This window comes from Vitis vinifera, chromosome 17 (genome assembly GCF_030704535.1).
Source record: "Vitis vinifera cultivar Pinot Noir 40024 chromosome 17, ASM3070453v1".
Lineage (NCBI taxonomy): Eukaryota > Viridiplantae > Streptophyta > Magnoliopsida > Vitales > Vitaceae > Vitis > Vitis vinifera.
Window position 1 is genome coordinate 7,677,888 of NC_081821.1, and position 20,952 is coordinate 7,698,839.

Here is a 20,952-nt window from a genome sequence, read left to right on the forward strand (position 1 = left end):
TTACATTCCTCCAAAAAAAATTACAAACAAGCCAACTAGACAATGACCTTTTTAATTTTAACGCATCTCTAAAAATATTAATGTTTTATGTTATGTCAGAAGGGTAATATATCAATAATACATCACATAACCAGAAAGGTAGAAAATAAACGTTAAACATGTAAAATACACCTTTTATATCATATTTTGTTATAATAATTGCAACTCTAGGATTACATTCCTAAAAAAATAAAAAAATAAATTTAAGATTAAAAGCAAATTTAATTTTAACAAGTTTTAAATATAGCAATTAAGTGGTTTTCTATGGGACAGCAAGAGAATCACTAGGGGAAATATTTAGTGTCCTTTTTCCGGTCAATATGACAGTAAAAAGACTAGGCAGTAGCTTTCCAAAATGGGAGCTTAGGCTCTAGTTATGTTGACTCGTGTTGCCCCTAAGATTGGCTATGATGAAATCACATTAATGGGCTGAAGTGGGAATGAGAGAATGACACGTGCAAGGAGGAGGTTTTGATTCATGGTAAGAAAATTTATTAATTTCCTTCAAGGGCTTTCATTCAACCGTTCAACTGCAGTGTCATACCGAAAAATCTATTCAATGGTTAGTAATCAACTCGAAATGCCTGGCATTCCACCGTCAATGAATATGAAGACAAGGGGAGTCAGAGTCACCTAGGTCGAGTGAGGCTCATCCCATCATGGAGATATAACCTATGCACACAAAAGTGATCCATACCATCTTACATGCAATGAATCTTGGATCCCCATATCATATCTCTTTGTAGTTGCTGCCAACTCCTAAGTTACATTCCTCCAAAAAAAATTACAAACAAGCCAACTAGACAATGACCTTTTTAATTTTAACGCATCTCTAAAAATATTAATGTCTTATGTTATGTCAGAAGGGTAATATATCAATAATACATCACATAACCAGAAAGGTAGAAAATAAACGTTAAACATGTAAAATACATCTTTTATATCATATTTTGTTGTAATAATTGCAACTCTAGGATTACATTCCTAAAAAAAAAAAAAAAAAAAATTAAGATTAAAAGCAAATTTAATTTTAACAAGTTTTAAATATAGCAATTAAGTGGTTTTCTATGGGACAGCAAGAGAATCACTGGGGGAAATATTTAGTGTCCTTTTTCCGGTCAATATGACAGAAAAAAGACTAGGCAGTAGCTTTCCAAAATGGGAGCTCAGGCTCTAGTTATGTTGACCCGTGTTGCCCCTAAGATTGGCTATGATGAAATCACATTAATGGGCTGAAGTGGGAATGAGAGAATGACACGTGCAAGGAGGAGGTTTTGATTCATGGTAAGAAAATTTATTAATTTCCTTCAAGGGCTTTCATTCAACCGTTCAACTGCAGTGTCATACCGAAAAATCTATTCAATGGTCAGTAATCAACTCGAAATGCCTGGCATTCCATCGTCAATGAATATGAAGACAAGGGGAGTCAGAGTCACCTAGGTCGAGTGAGGCTCATCCCATCATGGAGATATAACCTATGCACACAAAAGTGATCCATACCATCTTACATGCAATGAATCTTGGATCCCCATATCATATCTCTTTGTAGTTGCTGCCAACTCCTAAGTTACATTCCTCCAAAAAAAATTACAAACAAGCCAACTAGACAATGACCTTTTTAATTTTAACGCATCTCTAAAAATATTAATGTTTTATGTTATGTCAGAAGGGTAATATATCAATAATACATCACATAACCAGAAAGGTAGAAAATAAACGTTAAACATGTAAAATACACCTTTTATATCATATTTTGTTATAATAATTGCAACTCTAGGATTACATTCCTAAAAAAATAAAAAAATAAATTTAAGATTAAAAGCAAATTTAATTTTAACAAGTTTTAAATATAGCAATTAAGTGGTTTTCTATGGGACAGCAAGAGAATCACTAGGGGAAATATTTAGTGTCCTTTTTCCGGTCAATATGACAGTAAAAAGACTAGGCAGTAGCTTTCCAAAATGGGAGCTTAGGCTCTAGTTATGTTGACTCGTGTTGCCCCTAAGATTGGCTATGATGAAATCACATTAATGGGCTGAAGTGGGAATGAGAGAATGACACGTGCAAGGAGGAGGTTTTGATTCATGGTAAGAAAATTTATTAATTTCCTTCAAGGGCTTTCATTCAACCGTTCAACTGCAGTGTCATACCGAAAAATCTATTCAATGGTTAGTAATCAACTCGAAATGCCTGGCATTCCACCGTCAATGAATATGAAGACAAGGGGAGTCAGAGTCACCTAGGTCGAGTGAGGCTCATCCCATCATGGAGATATAACCTATGCACACAAAAGTGATCCATACCATCTTACATGCAATGAATCTTGGATCCCCATATCATATCTCTTTGTAGTTGCTGCCAACTCCTAAGTTACATTCCTCCAAAAAAAATTACAAACAAGCCAACTAGACAATGACCTTTTTAATTTTAACGCATCTCTAAAAATATTAATGTCTTATGTTATGTCAGAAGGGTAATATATCAATAATACATCACATAACCAGAAAGGTAGAAAATAAACGTTAAACATGTAAAATACATCTTTTATATCATATTTTGTTGTAATAATTGCAACTCTAGGATTACATTCCTAAAAAAAAAAAAAAAAAAAATTAAGATTAAAAGCAAATTTAATTTTAACAAGTTTTAAATATAGCAATTAAGTGGTTTTCTATGGGACAGCAAGAGAATCACTGGGGGAAATATTTAGTGTCCTTTTTCCGGTCAATATGACAGAAAAAAGACTAGGCAGTAGCTTTCCAAAATGGGAGCTCAGGCTCTAGTTATGTTGACCCGTGTTGCCCCTAAGATTGGCTATGATGAAATCACATTAATGGGCTGAAGTGGGAATGAGAGAATGACACGTGCAAGGAGGAGGTTTTGATTCATGGTAAGAAAATTTATTAATTTCCTTCAAGGGCTTTCATTCAACCGTTCAACTGCAGTGTCATACCGAAAAATCTATTCAATGGTCAGTAATCAACTCGAAATGCCTGGCATTCCATCGTCAATGAATATGAAGACAAGGGGAGTCAGAGTCACCTAGGTCGAGTGAGGCTCATCCCATCATGGAGATATAACCTATGCACACAAAAGTGATCCATACCATCTTACATGCAATGAATCTTGGATCCCCATATCATATCTCTTTGTAGTTGCTGCCAACTCCTAAGTTACATTCCTCCAAAAAAAATTACAAACAAGCCAACTAGACAATGACCTTTTTAATTTTAACGCATCTCTAAAAATATTAATGTTTTATGTTATGTCAGAAGGGTAATATATCAATAATACATCACATAACCAGAAAGGTAGAAAATAAACGTTAAACATGTAAAATACACCTTTTATATCATATTTTGTTATAATAATTGCAACTCTAGGATTACATTCCTAAAAAAATAAAAAAATAAATTTAAGATTAAAAGCAAATTTAATTTTAACAAGTTTTAAATATAGCAATTAAGTGGTTTTCTATGGGACAGCAAGAGAATCACTAGGGGAAATATTTAGTGTCCTTTTTCCGGTCAATATGACAGTAAAAAGACTAGGCAGTAGCTTTCCAAAATGGGAGCTTAGGCTCTAGTTATGTTGACTCGTGTTGCCCCTAAGATTGGCTATGATGAAATCACATTAATGGGCTGAAGTGGGAATGAGAGAATGACACGTGCAAGGAGGAGGTTTTGATTCATGGTAAGAAAATTTATTAATTTCCTTCAAGGGCTTTCATTCAACCGTTCAACTGCAGTGTCATACCGAAAAATCTATTCAATGGTTAGTAATCAACTCGAAATGCCTGGCATTCCACCGTCAATGAATATGAAGACAAGGGGAGTCAGAGTCACCTAGGTCGAGTGAGGCTCATCCCATCATGGAGATATAACCTATGCACACAAAAGTGATCCATACCATCTTACATGCAATGAATCTTGGATCCCCATATCATATCTCTTTGTAGTTGCTGCCAACTCCTAAGTTACATTCCTCCAAAAAATAATACAAACAAGCCAACTAGACAATGACCTTTTTAATTTTAACGCATCTCTAAAAATATTAATGTCTTATGTTATGTCAGAAGGGTAATATATCAATAATACATCACATAACCCGAAAGGTAGAAAATAAACGTTAAACATGTAAAATACACCTTTTATGTCATATTTTGTTGTAATAATTGCAACTCTAGGATTACATTCCTAAAAAAAAAAAAAAAAAAAAAAAAAATTAAGATTAAAAGCAAATTTAATTTTAACAAGTTTTAAATATAGCAATTAAGTGGTTTTGTATGGGACAGCAAGAGAATCACTGGGGGAAATATTTAGTGTCCTTTTTCCGGTCAATATGACAGAAAAAAGACTAGGCAATATCTTTCCAAAATGGGAGCTCAGGCTCTAGTTATGTTGACCCGTGTTGCCCCTAAGATTTGCTATGATGAAATCACATTAATGGGTTGAAGTGGGAATGAGAGAATGACACGTGCAAGGAGGAGGTTTTGATTCATGGTAAGAAAATTTATTAATTTCCTTCAAGGGCTTTCATTCAACCGTTCAACTGTAGTGTCATACCGAAAAATCTATTCAATGGTCAGTAATCAACTCGAAATGCCTAGCATTCCACTGTCAATGAATATGAAGACAAGGGGAGTAAGAGTCACCTAGGTCGAGTGAGGCTCATCCCATTATGGAGATATAACCTATGCACACAAAAGTGATCCATACCATCTTACATGCAATGAATCTTGGATCCCCATATCATATCTCTTTGTAGTTGCTGCCAACTCCTAAGTTATATTCCTCCAAAAAATAATACAAACAAGCCAACTAGACAATGACCTTTTTAATTTTAACGTATCTCTAAAAATATTAATGTCTTATGTTATGTCAGAAGGGTAATATATCAATAATACATCACATAACCAGAAAGGTAGAAAATAAACGTTAAACATGTAAAATACACCTTTTATATCATATTTTGTTGTAATAATTGCAACTCTAGGATTACATTCCTAAAAAAAAAAAAAAAAAAAAAAAAAAAATTAAGATTAAAAGCAAATTTAATTTTAACAAGTTTTAAATATAGCAATTAAGAGGTTTTGTATGGGACAGCAAGAGAATCAGTGGGGGAAATATTTAGTGTCCTTTTTCCGGTCAATATGAGAGAAAAAAGACTAGGCAATAGCTTTCCAAAATGGGAGCTCAGGCTCTTGTTATGTTGACCCGTGTTGCCCCTAAGATTGGCTATGATGAAATCACATTAATGGGCTGAAGTGGGAATGAGAGAATGACACGTGCAAGGAGGAGGTTTTGATTCATGGTAAGAAAATTTATTAATTTCCTTCAAGGGCTTTCATTCAACCGTTCAACTGCAGTGTCATACCGAAAAATCTATTCAATGGTCAGTAATCAACTCGAAATGCCTGGCATTCCACCGTCAATGAATATGAAGACAAGGGGAGTCAGAGTCACCTAGGTCGAGTGAGGCTCATCCCATCATGGAGATATAACCTATGCACACAAAAGTGATCCATACCATCTTACATGCAATGAATCTTGGATCCCCATATCATATCTCTTTGTAGTTGCTGCCAACTCCTAAGTTACATTCCTCCAAAAAAAAATACAAACAAGCCAACTAGACAATGACCTTTTTAATTTTAACGCATCTCTAAAAATATTAATGTCTTATGTTATGTCAGAAGGGTAATATATCAATAATACATCACATAACCAGAAAGGTAGAAAATAAACGTTAAACATGTAAAATACACCTTTTATATCATATTTTGTTATAATAATTGCAACTCTAGGATTACATTCCTAAAAAATAAAAAAATAAATTTAAGATTAAAAGCAAATTTAATTTTAACAAGTTTTAAATATAGCAATTAAGTAGTTTTGTATGGGACAGCAAGAGAATCACTGGGGGAAATATTTAGTGTCCTTTTTCCGGTCAATATGACAGAAAAAAGACTAGGCAATATCTTTCCAAAATGGGAGCTCAGGCTCTAGTTATGTTGACCCGTGTTGCCCTAGGATTGGCCATTAGTAAATCACATTAATGGGCTGAAGGGGGGAATGAGAGAATGACACGTGCAAGGAGGAGGTTTTGAATATTTGAGAGATGCAGGCTGTTCCAGACAGAATGGGCTTTAGGCAGAGAGGAGAGCCTGTGGGGAAAACAGGGGGAGACGTTTTAGAGTCAGAGAGAGTTTAAGGAAGAAGAAAACCAGTTGAATGAGAAAATGAGAGAGATACAGAGATGAGAGGTCCTCCTGGAGAGAGCTGAAACTGGGGAGGAAAAAGTGAATTGAACAGTGAGTTTGAGAGGAGCGTGTTTGTGGCTGAAAAATGATGGAGAAAAAGGAGAGAGTTACAGATAGCTTGATGAAGGAGCGGGGTGTGGCTTGAGCGTAAAGGTTGCTTGAGGGAGAGGAGAGCTTAGGGAGAACTTAGGGAGAGGAGAGCTTAGAGGGAGCTGGGAAAGGTAGCATTCTAAAACAAAGGGAGGTGGTCGGAGCTGAGAGGAAAAGAGATCTGAGAGGGGCACTAGCAGGTCATCGGTGGGTGTTGCTGGGGGAGGGATAGCTTAGAGAAAAAGAGAATAGTTGGAGGGAGGACCTTTTCCCGGTCAATATGACAGAAAAAAGACTAGGCAGTAGCTTTCCAAAATGGGAGCTCAGGCTCTAGTTATGTTGACCCGTGTTGCCCCTAGGATTGGCTATTAGGAAATCACATTAATGGGCTGAAGTGGGAATGAGAGAATGACACGTGCAAGGAGGAGGTTTTTATTCATGGTAAGAAAATTTATTAATTTCCTTCAAGGGCTTTCATTCAACCGTTCAACTGCAGTGTCATACCGAAAATTCTATTCAATGGTCAGTAATCAACTCGAAATGCCTAGCATTCCACCGTCAATGAATATGAAGACAAGGGGAGTCAGAGTCACCTAGGTCGAGTGAGGCTCATCCCATCATGAAGATATAACCTATGTACACAAAAGTGATCCATACCATCTTACATGCAAGGAATCTTGGATCCCCATATCATATCTCTTTGTAGTTGCTGCCAACTCCTAAGTTACATTCCTCCAAAAAAAATTACAAACAAGCCAACTAGACAATGACCTTTTTAATTTTAACGCATCTCTAAAAATATTAATGTCTTATGTTATGTCAGAAGGGTAATATATCAATAATACATCACATAACCAGAAAGGTAGAAAATAAACATTAAACATGTAAAATACACCTTTTATATCATATCTTGTTGTAATAATTGCAACTCTAGGATTACTTTCCTCAGAAAAAAAAAAAAGATTAAAAGCAAATTTAATTTTAACAAGTTTTAAATATAGCAATTAAGTGGTTTTGTATGGGACAGCAAGAGAATCACTGGGGGAAATATTTAGTGTCCTTTTTCCGGTCAATATGACAAAAAAAAGACTAGGCAAATGCTTTCCAAAATGGGAGCTCAGACTCTAGTTATGTTGACCCGTGTTGCCCTAGGATTGGCCATTAGGAAATCACATTAATGAGCTGAAGGGGGAATGAGAGAATGACACGTGCAAGGAGGAGGTTTTGAATATTTGAGAGCTGCAGGCTGTTCGAGACAGAATGGGCTTTGAGCAGAGAGGAGAGCTTGTGGGGAAAACAGGGGGAGACCGTTTTGGAGTCAGAGAGAGTTTGAGGAAGAAAAAAACAAGTTGGAAGAAAAAATGAGAGAGATACAGAGATGAGAGGTCCTCCTGGAGAGAGCTAAAACAGGAGAAAGAAAAATGAATTGAATAGTGAGCTTGAGAGGAGCGTGTTTGTGGCTGAAAAAGGAGGGAGAAAAAGGAGAGAGTTGCAGACAGCTTGATGAAGGAGCGTGGTGTGGCTTGATCGTATAGGTTGCTTGAGGGAGAGGAGAGCTTAGGGAAATCGGCTAAGCATTAGAGGGAGCGGGGAAAGATAGCATCGAAAAACAAAGGGAGGTGGCCGGAGCTGAAAGGACAAGAGTTCTAAGAGGGGCACAAGCAGGTCGTAGGTGGTTGTATCTGGAGGAGGGATAGCTTAGAGAAAAAGAGAATAGTTGGAGGGAGGACCTTTTTTCAGTCAATATGACAGAAAAAAGACTAGGCAGTAGCTTTCCAAAATGGGAGCTCAGGCTCTAGTTATGTTGACCCGTGTTGCCCTAGGATTGGCCATTAGGAAATCACATTAATGGGCTGAAGGGGGAATGAGAGAATGATACGTGCAAGGAGGAGGTTTTGAATATTTGAAAGCTGTAGGATGTTCTAGACATAATGGGCTTTGAGCAGAGAGGAGAGCTTAAAGGGAAAACAGGGGGAGACCGTTTTGGAGTCAGAGAGAGTTTGAGGAAGAAGAAAACCAGTTGAAAGAGAAAATGAGAAAGATACAGAGATGAGAGGTCCTCCTGGAGAGAGCTAAAACAGGGGAAGAAAAATGAATTGAACAGTGAGCTTGAGAGGAGTGTGTTTGTGGCTGAAAAAGGAGGGAGAAAAAGGAGAGAGTTGTAGACAGCTTGATGAAGGAGCGGGGTGTGGCTTGATCGTAAAGGTTGCTTGAGGGAGAGGAGAGCTTAGGGAAATCGGCTAAGCATTAGACGAAGCGGGGAAAGATAGCATCGAAAAACAAAGGGAGGTGGCCTGAGCTGAAAGGACAAAAGATCTAAGAGGGGCACTAGTAGGTCGTCGGTGGTTGGAGGAGGGATAGCTTAGAGAAAAAGAGAATAGTTGGAGGAAGGACTTTTTTCCGGTCAATATGACAGAAAAAAGACTAGGCAGTAACTTTCCAAAATGGGAGCTCAGGCTCTAGTTATGTTGACCCGTGTTGCCCTAGGATTGGCCATTAGGAAATCACATTAATGGGCTGAAGGGGGAATGAGAGAATGACATGTGCAAGGAGGAGGTTTTGAATATTTGAGAGTTGTAGGCTGTTCCAGACAGAATGGGCTTTGAGCAGAGAGGAAAGCTTGTGGGGAAAACAGGGGGAGATAGTTTTGGAGTCAGAGAGAATTTGAGGAAGAAGAAAGCCAGTTGAAAGAGAAAATGAGAGAGATACAGAGATGAGAGGTCCTCCTGGAGAGAGCTGAAACAGGGGAAGAAAAATGAATTGAACAGTGAGCTTGAGAGGAGCGTGTTTGTGGCTGAAAAATTAGGGAGAAAAAGGAGAGAGTTACAGACAGCTTGATGAAGGAGCAGGGTGTGGCTTGAAGCGTGAAGGTTGCTTGAGGGAGAGGAGAGCTTAGGGAAATCGGCTAAGCATTAGAGGGAGCTGGGAAAGATAGCATCGAAAAACAAATGGAGGTGGCCGGAGCTGAGAGGAAAAGAGATCTGAGAGGAGCACTAGCAGGTTGTCGGTGGCTGTTGCTGGAAGAGGGATAGCTTAGAGAAAAAGAGAATAGTTGGAGGGAGGACATTTTTCCGGTCAATATGACAGAAGAAAGACTAGGTAGTAGCTTTCCAAAATGGGAGCTCAGGCTCTAGTTATGTTGACCCGTGTTGCCCTAGGATTGGCCATTAGGAAATCACATTAATGGGCTTAAGGGGGAATGAGAGAATGACACGTGCAAGGAGGAGGTTTTGAATATTTGAGAGGTGCAGGCTGTTCCAGACAGAATGGGCTTTGAGCAGAGAGGAAAGCTTGTGGGGAAAACATGGTGAGACAGTTTTGGAGTCAGTGAGAATTTGAGGAAGAAGAAAACCAGTTGAACGAGAAAATGAGAGATATAGAGATGAGAGGTCCTATTGGAGAGAGCTGAAACAAAGGAAGAAAAATGAATTGAACAGTGAGCTTGAGAGGAGCGTGTTTGTGTCTGAAAAATGAGGGAGTTGCAGACAGCTTGATGATGGAGCGGGGTGTGGCTTGAGCGTAAAGGTTGCTTGAGGGAGAAGAGAGCTTAGGGAAATCGGCTAAGCATTAGAGGGAGCTGGGAAAGACAACATCGAAAAACAAAAGGAGGTGGCCGGAGCTGAGAGGAAAAGATATCTAAGATGGGCACTAGCAGGTCGTCGATGGTTGTTGCTTGAGGAGGGATAGCTTAAAGAAAAAGAGAATAGTTGGAAGGAGGACCTTTTTCCGATCAATATGACAGAAAAAAGACTAGGCAGTAGCTTTCCAAAATGGGAGCTCAGGCTCTAGTTATGTTGACCCGTGTTGCCCTAGGATTGGCCATTAGGAAATCACATTAATGGGCTTAAGAGGGAATGAGAGAATGACACGTGCAAGGAGGAGGTTTTGAATATTTGAGAGTTGTAGGCTGTTCCAGACAGAATGGGCTTTGAGCAGAGAGGAAAGCTTGTGGGGAAAACAGGGGGAGACAGTTTTGGAGTCAGAGAGAATTTGAGGAAGAAGAAAATCAGTTGAACGAGAAAATGAGAGATACAGAGATGAGAGGTCCTCCTGGAGAGAGCTGAAATAGGGGAAGAAAAATGAATTGAACAGTGAGCTTGAGAGGAGCATGTTTGTGGCTGAAAAATTAGGGAGAAAAATGAGAGAGTTGCAGACAGCTTGATGAAGGAGCAAGGTGTGGCTTGAAGCGTAAAGGTTGCTTGAGGGAGAGGAGAGCTTAGGGAAATCGACTAAGCATTAGAGGGAGCTGGGAAAGATAGCATCGAAAAACAAATGGAGGTGGCCGGAGCTGAGAGAAAAAGAGATCCGAGAGGGGCACTAGCAGGTCATCGGTGGTTGTTGCTGGAGGAGGGATAGCTTAGAGAAAAAGATAATAGTTGGAGGGAGGACCTTTTTCCGGTCAATATGACAGAAAAAAGACTAGGCAGTAGCTTTCCAAAGTGGGAGCTTAGGCTCTAGTTTTGTTGACCCGTGTTGCCCTAGGATTGGCCATTAGGAAATCACATTAATGGGTTGAAGGGGGAGTAAGAGAATGACACGTGCAAGGAGGAGGTTTTGAATATTTGAGAGGTGCAGGCTGTTCCAGACAGAATGGGCTTTGAGTAGAGAGGAGAGCTTGTGGGGAAAACAAGGGGAGACCGTTTTGGAGTCAGAGAGAGTTTGAGGAAGAAGAAAACCAGTTGAACGAGAAAATGAGAGAGATACAGAGATGAGAGGTCCTCCTGGAGAGAGCTGAAACAAGGGAAGAAAAATGAATTGAACAGTGAGCTTGAGAGGAGCGTGTTTGTGGCTTAAAAAGAAGGGAGAAATATGAGAGAGTTACAGACAGCTTGATGAAGGAGCGGGGTGTGGCTTGAGCGTAAAGGTTGCTTGAGGGAGAGGAGAGCTTAGGGAAATCGGCTAAGCATTAGAGGGAGCTGGGAAAGATAGCATCGAAAAATAAAAGGAGGTGGCCGGAGCTAAGAGGAAAAGAGATCTGGGAGGGGCACTAGCAGGTCGTCGGTGGTTGTTGCTGGAGGAGGGATAGCTTAGAGAAAAAGAGAATAGTTGGAGAGATGAGGAAATCAGCTGAAAAAGAGAAAGGGAGTGGGCTAGCCTGAGGGGAGAAAAAGAGAGAGCTAAAGCTAAGGAGCAGAGATTTCTTTGTTGGTTTTGGAAAGGAGGGAGGGCTTGAGGACGAGTAAATCTGGCTCGAGGAGACACTCCAGGTACATTCACTGTGTATTTTCTCATTTTGGATACTGCTTGATGTCTGTTGATTTCTGCATTGTTCATACACCTGTGCTGCTGGCATGGATTGAAAAATCGGATTTTATCGGCGATATTTCACCGATATATCGGATATTGTGTGGCCTCGAAACGAAATTCAACATCGATCAATGATCGAGAGGAATATCGGCAAAAAATCGGCAAAATCGGCGATATATCGATTTAGAACCGATAAATCGCGAGTGAATTGACGCGCCGAACAGCCGGAGCAGGATTTCAAAAAATGGCCGAAAATATCGCCGATATTTCAGTATTTTATTGGTATTTTTACCGATTTTTCGGGAAATTTCCCGATATTTCCTACCAGTCCACCCGCGCATAGGATACCAAAACTGTCCTATTTTTTTTTTTTTTTAAAAAAAAACATAAGATGCTATTTTGGTAATCTGATCATGATTTGCAGGCAAAGGTTGTGTTTTTCAATCTAGCTAAAAAATAGTGGATTTAGGGTTCGTGAAATTTAAATCCAATGGCACAGCAGCAAAGAGACCTTTAAAACAGATCCAAAAAACACAGGGAGCAAAAGAAAATCAATTTTTTTGGTTTTCCTTGGGGTTTTTGCTTGGATTTTCTCGGAAATCAAACGAGGATGAATTTTCCCGGAAATCGAATGGGGGATGGATTTTCTTGGGAATCAAACGGGAGTTGCAAAAATAATAATAATAATAATAATAACATGATTAGATTAGTACCTACGAGGATTGAGAGTGGCAGAGGAAAATAGGGCCTTTCTATCGTCTGGAGGGCAACTTCAAAGAAGGGCTTCTTGATGCCCGAGTGAGAGAAATGGGTGGCCCTTTTGATTTTTAGGTTTAGTAGAGATAAAAAATATATAAACAAATCATGAGAACAATTATCCTCTCTCTATATAAATCAACCTTTATTTTGATTAAATCACTATGAAATTTCGATTTTTATGGATGGTATTTTATAAATTAAAATTAATTTAATAAAATAAATTATTAATAATTTTAATTATTTAAATAAATTAATGTTAATTGAAAAAATTGTTACTACATATTTTTAATAAAATTTAAAAAATTAAATCTCAAATAAAATATTTTATATAAATTAATTTAATTTTTCATTTAAAATATAATAAAACATGTTTTAATAAAAGTATTTAAAAATTTTTTAAATAAATATTGTTTGAACGAGATAGACTCTCTTCATCTAACAAAAGTGGGCTTTGGGACTGTATGTTGAAGGTGGTCATGCATGGGTGCAAAAGTGGGCTCGGGGGTGTTAAGGAGCTGGTCATTGAACCACATCATTGAACATGTAACTTCTAGTTCTCTCTCACTTGGACTACTAGTTGTGCTTTGGATGCGCTTGGGTTTTGAATGTCTTGTGGAGTGCCTGTTCCAAAGATTTTCAAGTCTCCTCTAATACTTGTTTACTTCTTCCCAAATTCGGGTCAATTTTCCTTTAATCTTTGCTCGAGCCTGCTTCTTTCAGAAATCTATCTCATTTTTGCATTTGACCCTCATCACCATCCTATGTGTAACAGGAAAGTAGGCAACTTTGCAATTGAGAAGTTGGACAAAAAACTAAACCTCTTGATTCCATGAGCCACTATAAATTCTCTTAATATCCAAAGCGAGACAAGTTATGGGTCTGTCACGTTCTCAAATTTGGAACTTAGCACTCGGGTTTTGAGAACCTTAAGAAACTCTAGAGAGAAACAATTCCCTTTTAAAGCTGATTGATTGATTGATTTTTCATCGTTTTATCGCATCAAAACAAAATTTATAACCTAATTCACTATTATAGAGTGGTTTATACCTGATCATTTAGTACAAATTACCGTAGTATAATAGTTTTTAAGTGTCGTCCACTAGGATGAATTATTATCGGTAATTAAAGCTTGAATGCGAGGATAAGAAATGATTGTGATAAAGTGAAATTGATTTGAAAATTCATGGTGAAAAATCAATTTAACAATGGTCTCAAATTGAGAAAAACAATGAAATGTAAAATATAAAAAAATTAATAGGAAACAAAATTCTCGGAGTTAGGATTTTTTGGAAAACAATTTCCATGTTGAATAGATGTTGAGATCTAATTTTTATCATGTTAGATTGAAAACCTAAATTTTCATCTAAACCGATTTTAGATGTAGCTTTAAGTCTAGATTTAATTTCTCTTCAAATTAGATTATTTAATCCAAATGATTAATCCAAATCATATATTCAATTCATCTTAAATTATTTTCCAATGATTCACATAATACAACTATTCAATCTCATCAAATATAGCTTTAAGAATTCAATGAATTTACCTAGTTTGTATTGTAGTACTCATCCAAAATAATTTGAAGAGAAAATTCCCCAAAATTCAATTAATCAATCAATTTGATCAAATTACCTTGTAATTAAAGCTCATTTCTCTAATTCACCATAAATTTTGCCTCTAGGTCCTCATTCCTCCGAGAAAAACAAGATTTAGCTACTCATGCTTGGAAATTTGGCCTCATAAGGCATGTTTGGCTTGTAAGAAAATGAGAGAAAATGAAGGAAAATAGAGAATTCTTTTGAGAGAGAAAATCTAGAAAATACTACAATTAGAAATGTTTCTAAAAGCCTTTTTACATAAGAAAATCAAGTTTCTATTTATAGGTCAAGGTCAAGTGGACGCTTGGCATCATCTAAGAGGTTTTTCGGAAGCTCCTTCATCAAACAATTTGGAGTTTAACCACAAAATGACCATTTCGCATGAGCTCAACCAATTTCACATTGTTGTGCGAAATCAATAATTTAGCAGCAGTAGTTATAGCCTGTTAGAGTATTTTGCATGACTGTGCGAAAATTTTAACATGATCATGCAAAATCAACTTACACATCGTCCTTATCCTGCAACATAATTCCACATTCTGGTCCATTTTGTATGATCATGCAAAAATTTTGCATGATCCAGGTCACTTTGTGTATTGACACACTCATGATGTTGTTGTGGTTTGGTTTGATAGTATTAATAATTCTAAGCTTATTGGTGGGAGTGGTCTACCAAAGTCCTACATTGTGATAGTGTTAGAATGCGGTTACTGTAAAGAACTTAGCAAGGCATCAGCTGTTGCGTGTTGCTTGAAGAGTGATGAAAATCTATTGCTTGATGAGGTCATCAATGTTGCTAGCGAACTGAAACAATCAGGATTGCTACAGAACATGCTAAACAGAATGCTGAAACTGAGGCTGCATTGACCCAAAAGAATGCCAGAAACTTTTGAAAGATGGAAAGAGTACACTTGATAGTATGATTGACATTGACTTTTCTATATATGCCAGCTATTATTGGGTTTCATCACTGTGTCATAAATCTCATCAAGAATTTGCAGGATTCCATAAAAGTGCTCTTCTATATCTGACATACACATCAGTGGAGTCTCTTTCTAAAATATTTAAGCTGGATTTACCATTTGATGTATTGCTTTTCTCACTGCTGGGAGATAATATCTATGACTTTGGAGAACTGCTTGCTCATTCAATCATAGGAAGTCTCCTGGGAACAAGGGGTTTCAGAGACACTCTATCCACCATGCTACACTAACAAAAAGGGAAAAATGGATTATGGAGCTGGATTGTAAATAAACTAGAAATGATGAGCTCAAAAACACCAGGATTCATCAGGACAAGGTGATGAGTTTGGGAAGCTGATCAGTGTATGGAATGGGATTCAGGTCTTGAGGAAACTGATTAGTATAAATTGACGGAAGTCTTATCAAGCAAACTGCTGCTTCTAGATCTGTTAAGCTTGAGGATATTGTGATCAAGTCAAGAAACAATTTACAAAGTTGTCAGCAGATCCAACTATAGTTTTTCAATTGGTTGGGGAACAACCTGTATTTTTACTGGCTCTAAGGATAAGATGATCGATGATGATATTCATCTGACACAATTTGCAGTTGCTTTGAATGGAACATCATGAGCAAATCTAAATTCCCACAGATGGGAGAAATTGATGTTCATCAAGGAAGCCAAGTTAGGTTTTCTCCATTACAAATACAACAGACTGGCATCTCATCTGCTCAAAGCAGATGAAGTCAATTCCTTTCAGATGCTCCAAACAGGCAGTCAGGCATGTCAAGCTCAACAGTTCAGTAGTTCTTTGGTCAGTATGCAGAGGCGACATGGTCTCAGGTTTCAAAATCAGATGGGTTCAAGATTGTTGCACAGTCATCACACCACCTTCAGTGTGTCATTTTGCATTTTCTTGGCAGGTCCTTCCTCTAAGTGCGTAGGCTGCTACCATTCCCTACTTTAGATGTGCAGTGCACCATCTCTTCTACCACCTCCCTTCCTCTTGGTGCCCATTGTCCTTCTCTTGTTGCATTTCTTTCATCTGTGTGAATTTACGCGTTTTGAATTAGTTTTTCAAAAAAAAAAATCTGTTAAAATAATTCTTGTTTTTCCAAAAACTCTATCCTTAGGAAATTCTAGATCAAAAGAATTCAGTTTTTGATAAACTTGGTGCCATTCTCCTTTTGGCATGCATTTTTACTATTTTCTTTGACTTTTAACCATTTTCTCATTTCCTCGCATGAATAAATTTTATGATTTCAAAAAATAGAATTTATGAGATTAATTCATATAAAAAATAAATTTGATCTTGGTGAGGGCTCAACATACATGAGATATTTGATTATTGATTGTTATGCTTGATTAATATTGGTTGATTTTTCCATATTGTGATATATGAAATATTTTGTACTCGTTATTATGCACTAACCTCATTTCCATGATAGTGTATTATCATAAATAAAATGCAAGTCTTGCATAATAATAGTTTAAAATTCAATAAAAAAAGTTAGATACATGTTTTCTCTTTTCCCTTATATATAAATCAATTCTTTTACCCACTTTTAGATTAAAAAAGAAAAAGAAAAATGCAATTCATCACCTCAAGCTGCACGCCATGATTTTCAGGAGGGATTACTACCAGCTGAGAAACTCTAGAGTATAGAATTTCTACGACCAGACATTCGGAAGACTGTTGCAGTGCATCACTACATTTAGTGAGATATCATGTCAGTCTTCTTATCACCCAATATTAATTAATTTTCAAATCTTCTCTTTTGTTCAGGACATGATTATAGAAATGTTAGGCTTGCTTCTTGTTTAATCATATACTTGATTAATAATTATTAATGTATTATGATTGAGATTTCCTATACCGATTGATTAGTTTAATATATTTTTCTATATCTGAAAGTTGTTCTGATGTGTTCAATTTATTTTATTAATTATTGTCATATAATTTATGCATAATGACTTCATATTTCCCCTATTTTCTTGTAATTGAGCTTCATTTTGACTAATTGACTTATTCACATAAATTTTTTGAATTTCATGAGTATTAGCTTGTGTTTGATTGGTGTTTTAATGATTATCCAATAATTTTTAGGTTAGTTGTTTGCTTACTTTGATGATTTAACCATTAATTTTAATAAAATTCTGTCAACATGTTTAGTTTTAGGTGCATTTATTTTTATAGCTTATGTGCATCATGCACATTGCAACACAATGTTTCAATCCTTAGTGTCCTAGTTAATTCTTCTTATTATGAAATTCATTAGAATTCATCATTGAGATAGGATCAACGATGAAGTAATTACGGATATATCGGTATTTCAATATATCGGAAATATCGAAGAAATATCAGCATAGAAATACTTGAAAAAACTCCAAAAAAAAATGATAAAATAAGTAATTGATAGATTCAATATTTGAATTTTAAGAATAATAAATATGAATTTTAGAAATATATAAAATTAGAATTGAGTTAAGAAATATTTGATTTTATTGAATAAAATAATTTATACAAAAATATAATATATATGACATCTTGTTAAAGACAATATTTATTTTTAAAATTTTAAAATACTTTTATTAAAACATGTTTTATTACATTTTAAATGAAAATTTAAATTAATTTATATAAAAATATTTTATTTGAGATTTAATTTTTAAAATTTTATTAAAAATATGTAGCAATAACTTTTTTATTAATATTAATTTATTTAAATAATTAAAATTATTAATAATTTATTTTATTAAATTAATTTTAATTTATAAAACGTGGATAAAAACGAAATTTCAATCCATGGTAGTGAATTAATCAAAATAAAGATGGATAATTAATAATTATTTATATAGAGAGAGGGAAGTTGTTCTCATGATTTGTTTCTTATTTTTTTTCTTTTTATCTCTACTAAATCTAAAAATCAAAATGGCCACCCACTTCTCTCACTCGGGCATCAAGAAGCCCTTTTCTGAAGTTGCCCTCCAGACGAGAGACCCTAAAAAGGCCCTATTTTCCTCTGCCACTCTCAATCCTCGCAGGTACTAATCTAATCATGTTATTATCTTTTTTTTTTGCAACCCCCGTTTGATTCCCAAGAAAATTCATCCTTGTTTGATTTCCGAGAAAAACCAGAAAAATTGCTTCTTTTTTTTTGTTTTTTTTGTTTTGCTCCCTGTGTTTTCTGGATCTGTTCTAGGGGTCTCTTTGCTTTTGTGCCATTGGATTTAAATTTCACGAACCTAAATCCACAATTTTTTATGTTAATGACAGGTTTAACGTTCATAGGAATGTCAGCTACAATGGAGTCAGACATATTAGAGACAACATATATGAAGCGACAGCGGAAGCGGAAGGAGACATTCTTAAGTTGGTGACTTTGAAAGTAGTGGATCCAAATGACACAGAATATCTTTCCTATGAAATGGCAGAAGGTTTGGATAAGGAGCATGTGTTAGTTGGTTATGATAGTTATGAAGAACCAGGACGACGTGTAATTATTTATGAACGCCACCAAAGCCTACAAGATTGGCTCCAACAGCATCAAGTTGTGATTGGAGGGAGACTTAACCAAGAGTTGATATCCATTATATGGTATTTTTGTAATCAATATTTACTTTTTATTTTTTTTATTTGATATATTTTAATTTAGTTAATATTTTCTATCCAGGGACCTACTTAAAGCCATTCAATACTTGGTACCATTAAGAAAGCTGGAAGGTGGCTTTGACATGCATAATGTAGTAGTGGTGAAGGGAAGGGGGAAAATTACAGGATTATGCGATGACTATGAAGGAAAAAATCTTCAGGTTATCCGACTTGAAATTGCAAGTGTGTTAGAAAACATTTTCAGCCGCTGCTATGGGCTTGAAATAACTCAAATTGAAGATTTCAGATCCCTTATTGCTGTTTTAAGGAAATCAGACCTACCTCATGAGTAAGATTATTCTTATTATTCTTATATTAACATTTATTTCTTGTTTTAATTTATATTACTTATTAATTGTTGGTTTCATTTCTTATACAGCCATGTTTTCAGGATCATACACAGGCATCCCTTGCTTTTGACCCATTCTTCTCGTGTTGCTTTTCGATTGCTTGCCTACACATCTATACTTAGATATAATTCCAATTACCGAACATCACAATTTGTTGGAGACTATGATAATTTTTTGTCTGCTTGTTCTTTAAGTCGTCCGTGTATTAGCACTTCATGGACCCAATGGGTAAAATATAATAACAGACCAAACTACTATAGCCAAGAATTGAAGAGGGCTTTGGCATGCCGTCTACTCCGTATTCAGATTCCCCTTGGTCTTTTTTTAAATTCATGAGAAATCTTGTAGCTCGTGTGGTAAGTTTAATTTATTTAGATTTTATTTATACGTTTTTTTATTTTATAAATCTAAAAGATATATGTGTTTATGTAATGTAGGAAAATGCTGAAGATTTAGACAAAGAGTTAAACCTCATTTGGCCTGGTTTTCTTGGGATGATATTTGAAATGCTACTAGAATTTCAAGTAGTTTTGATTGATAGTAAGTGTTGCATACATTGTTCTTATTCTAATTTTTTTTTTCTTGGTTGTGTTATGCGTATATAAGTAAAATTCAACTATTTGAATTAGTACATTTCTTAAATTCAACTTCTGATTGCAGGTGTCTGAGGCTTTTTCTCAAAGGATGTTGTTGGAACTTCACGATGATATGCTGGAAGATGAGCTTCTAATCAAGGTTCCTGGAAGTGCATACTCTGGAGAGAAAAGCACCACCACTGGAGGTGAAATCGAGGAGCTAAGTCCTTCAAAGCTTAATAATTCAGAAACCCATTGTGAAGCATCAACAGGCAGTATCTGAATCATTTCCCATGTGGTTGTTGTATCCTGCAGATTAAATGAGTTTGATGATGAGAAATTTTGTATTGGAAGCATGCATTGCAATGACTGAGATTCTATGGAATGCTGGTGCTAAATATTTTGTATATTTTATCATTAGATAGACTTCAATTTCCCTAGTGGAACCTGCAATGACTGAATGTTACCACATAATTATTTACATAGTCAGGAAGATAAATGAGGTAGTTCTGTTGAGTCAATGTTGATGAGGAACTCAGAATTGTTTGACCAATATATTGCTAATCAGTGCAATGATTTTTCAAGATGGTGGACCATGTATTTGACTGTCCATGAAAATAGTAAATATGTGTGCTTTAGGGAACCCCATGGTGGCTGTAATATCACAGTTCTTAAGCTATGATACTGTTCATCGTCTTGCAAGTTTCAACCACCAAGTTCCTTTTCTTGTCTGGTGGTGATATTTGAGCAGGGTCAGGTTTATGTGTGTTTCTATATAATCTAAGAAATGACAGACTAATGTTGCATTAACCAAATCCAGAATCAAGGGAATTTGGAGATTCACGAGGATATACTGGAAGATGAGCTTCTAATCAAGGTTCCTGGAAGTGCATACTCTGGACAGAGAAGCACCACCACTGGAGGTGAACTCAAGGAGCTAAGTCCTTCAAAGCTTAATAATTCGGAAACCCATTGTGAAGCATCAACAGGCAGTATCTGAATCATTTCCCATGTGGCTGTTGTATCCTGCAGATTAAATGAATTTGATGATGAGAAATTTTGTATTGGAAGCATGCATTGCTATGACTGAGATTCTATGGAATGCTGGATTGATGCAGGGCTATTCTAATGATACTGGTGGTAAATATTTTGTATCTTTTATCATTAGATAAGACTTCAATTTCCCTAGTGGAACCTGCAGCAGGCTGTACAAGAAAAAGGATCAGGGTTCTGATTTTTACCATGTTAAATTTGAGTTTTCGTGATTTGTATTATTTCCCATGTTCGGATTGAGTTGGCATACATCTTTGTACCCCAGCCAAGACTCAACTCAACAATTATCAATTCAAATTCTATACAAAGCAATTTAACTGCCATTCCTGTTTGTCAAAAGCAAGTTCACATCCATAAGCATTAACATGAG

General features: G+C 36.2%; 2 long non-coding RNA genes across 3 annotated transcripts in view; one reads left to right on the forward strand and one right to left on the reverse strand.

Moving 5' to 3' along the window:
• LOC132252798 (uncharacterized) overlaps nucleotides 1–12,443 on the reverse strand; it is a 36,514-nt gene extending 24,071 nt beyond the window's left edge. The window contains exon 1 of the long non-coding RNA XR_009464562.1: nucleotides 12,352–12,443. This is a non-coding gene — a long non-coding RNA (uncharacterized LOC132252798). The remainder of the gene's footprint in view (nucleotides 1–12,351) is intronic.
• LOC104882302 (uncharacterized) lies at nucleotides 11,476–20,905 on the forward strand. Of its 2 annotated transcripts, XR_009464560.1 has the most exons (5): nucleotides 11,476–11,598; nucleotides 16,582–16,682; nucleotides 18,230–18,893; nucleotides 18,984–19,494; nucleotides 19,615–20,905. It is a non-coding gene; the product is annotated as an uncharacterized LOC104882302 (long non-coding RNA). The 2 variants fall into 2 exon arrangements; XR_009464559.1 differs by lacking the exons at nucleotides 11,476–11,598; nucleotides 16,582–16,682 and adding an exon at nucleotides 17,856–17,997.
• The last annotated feature ends 47 nt before the right edge of the window (nucleotides 20,906–20,952 follow it).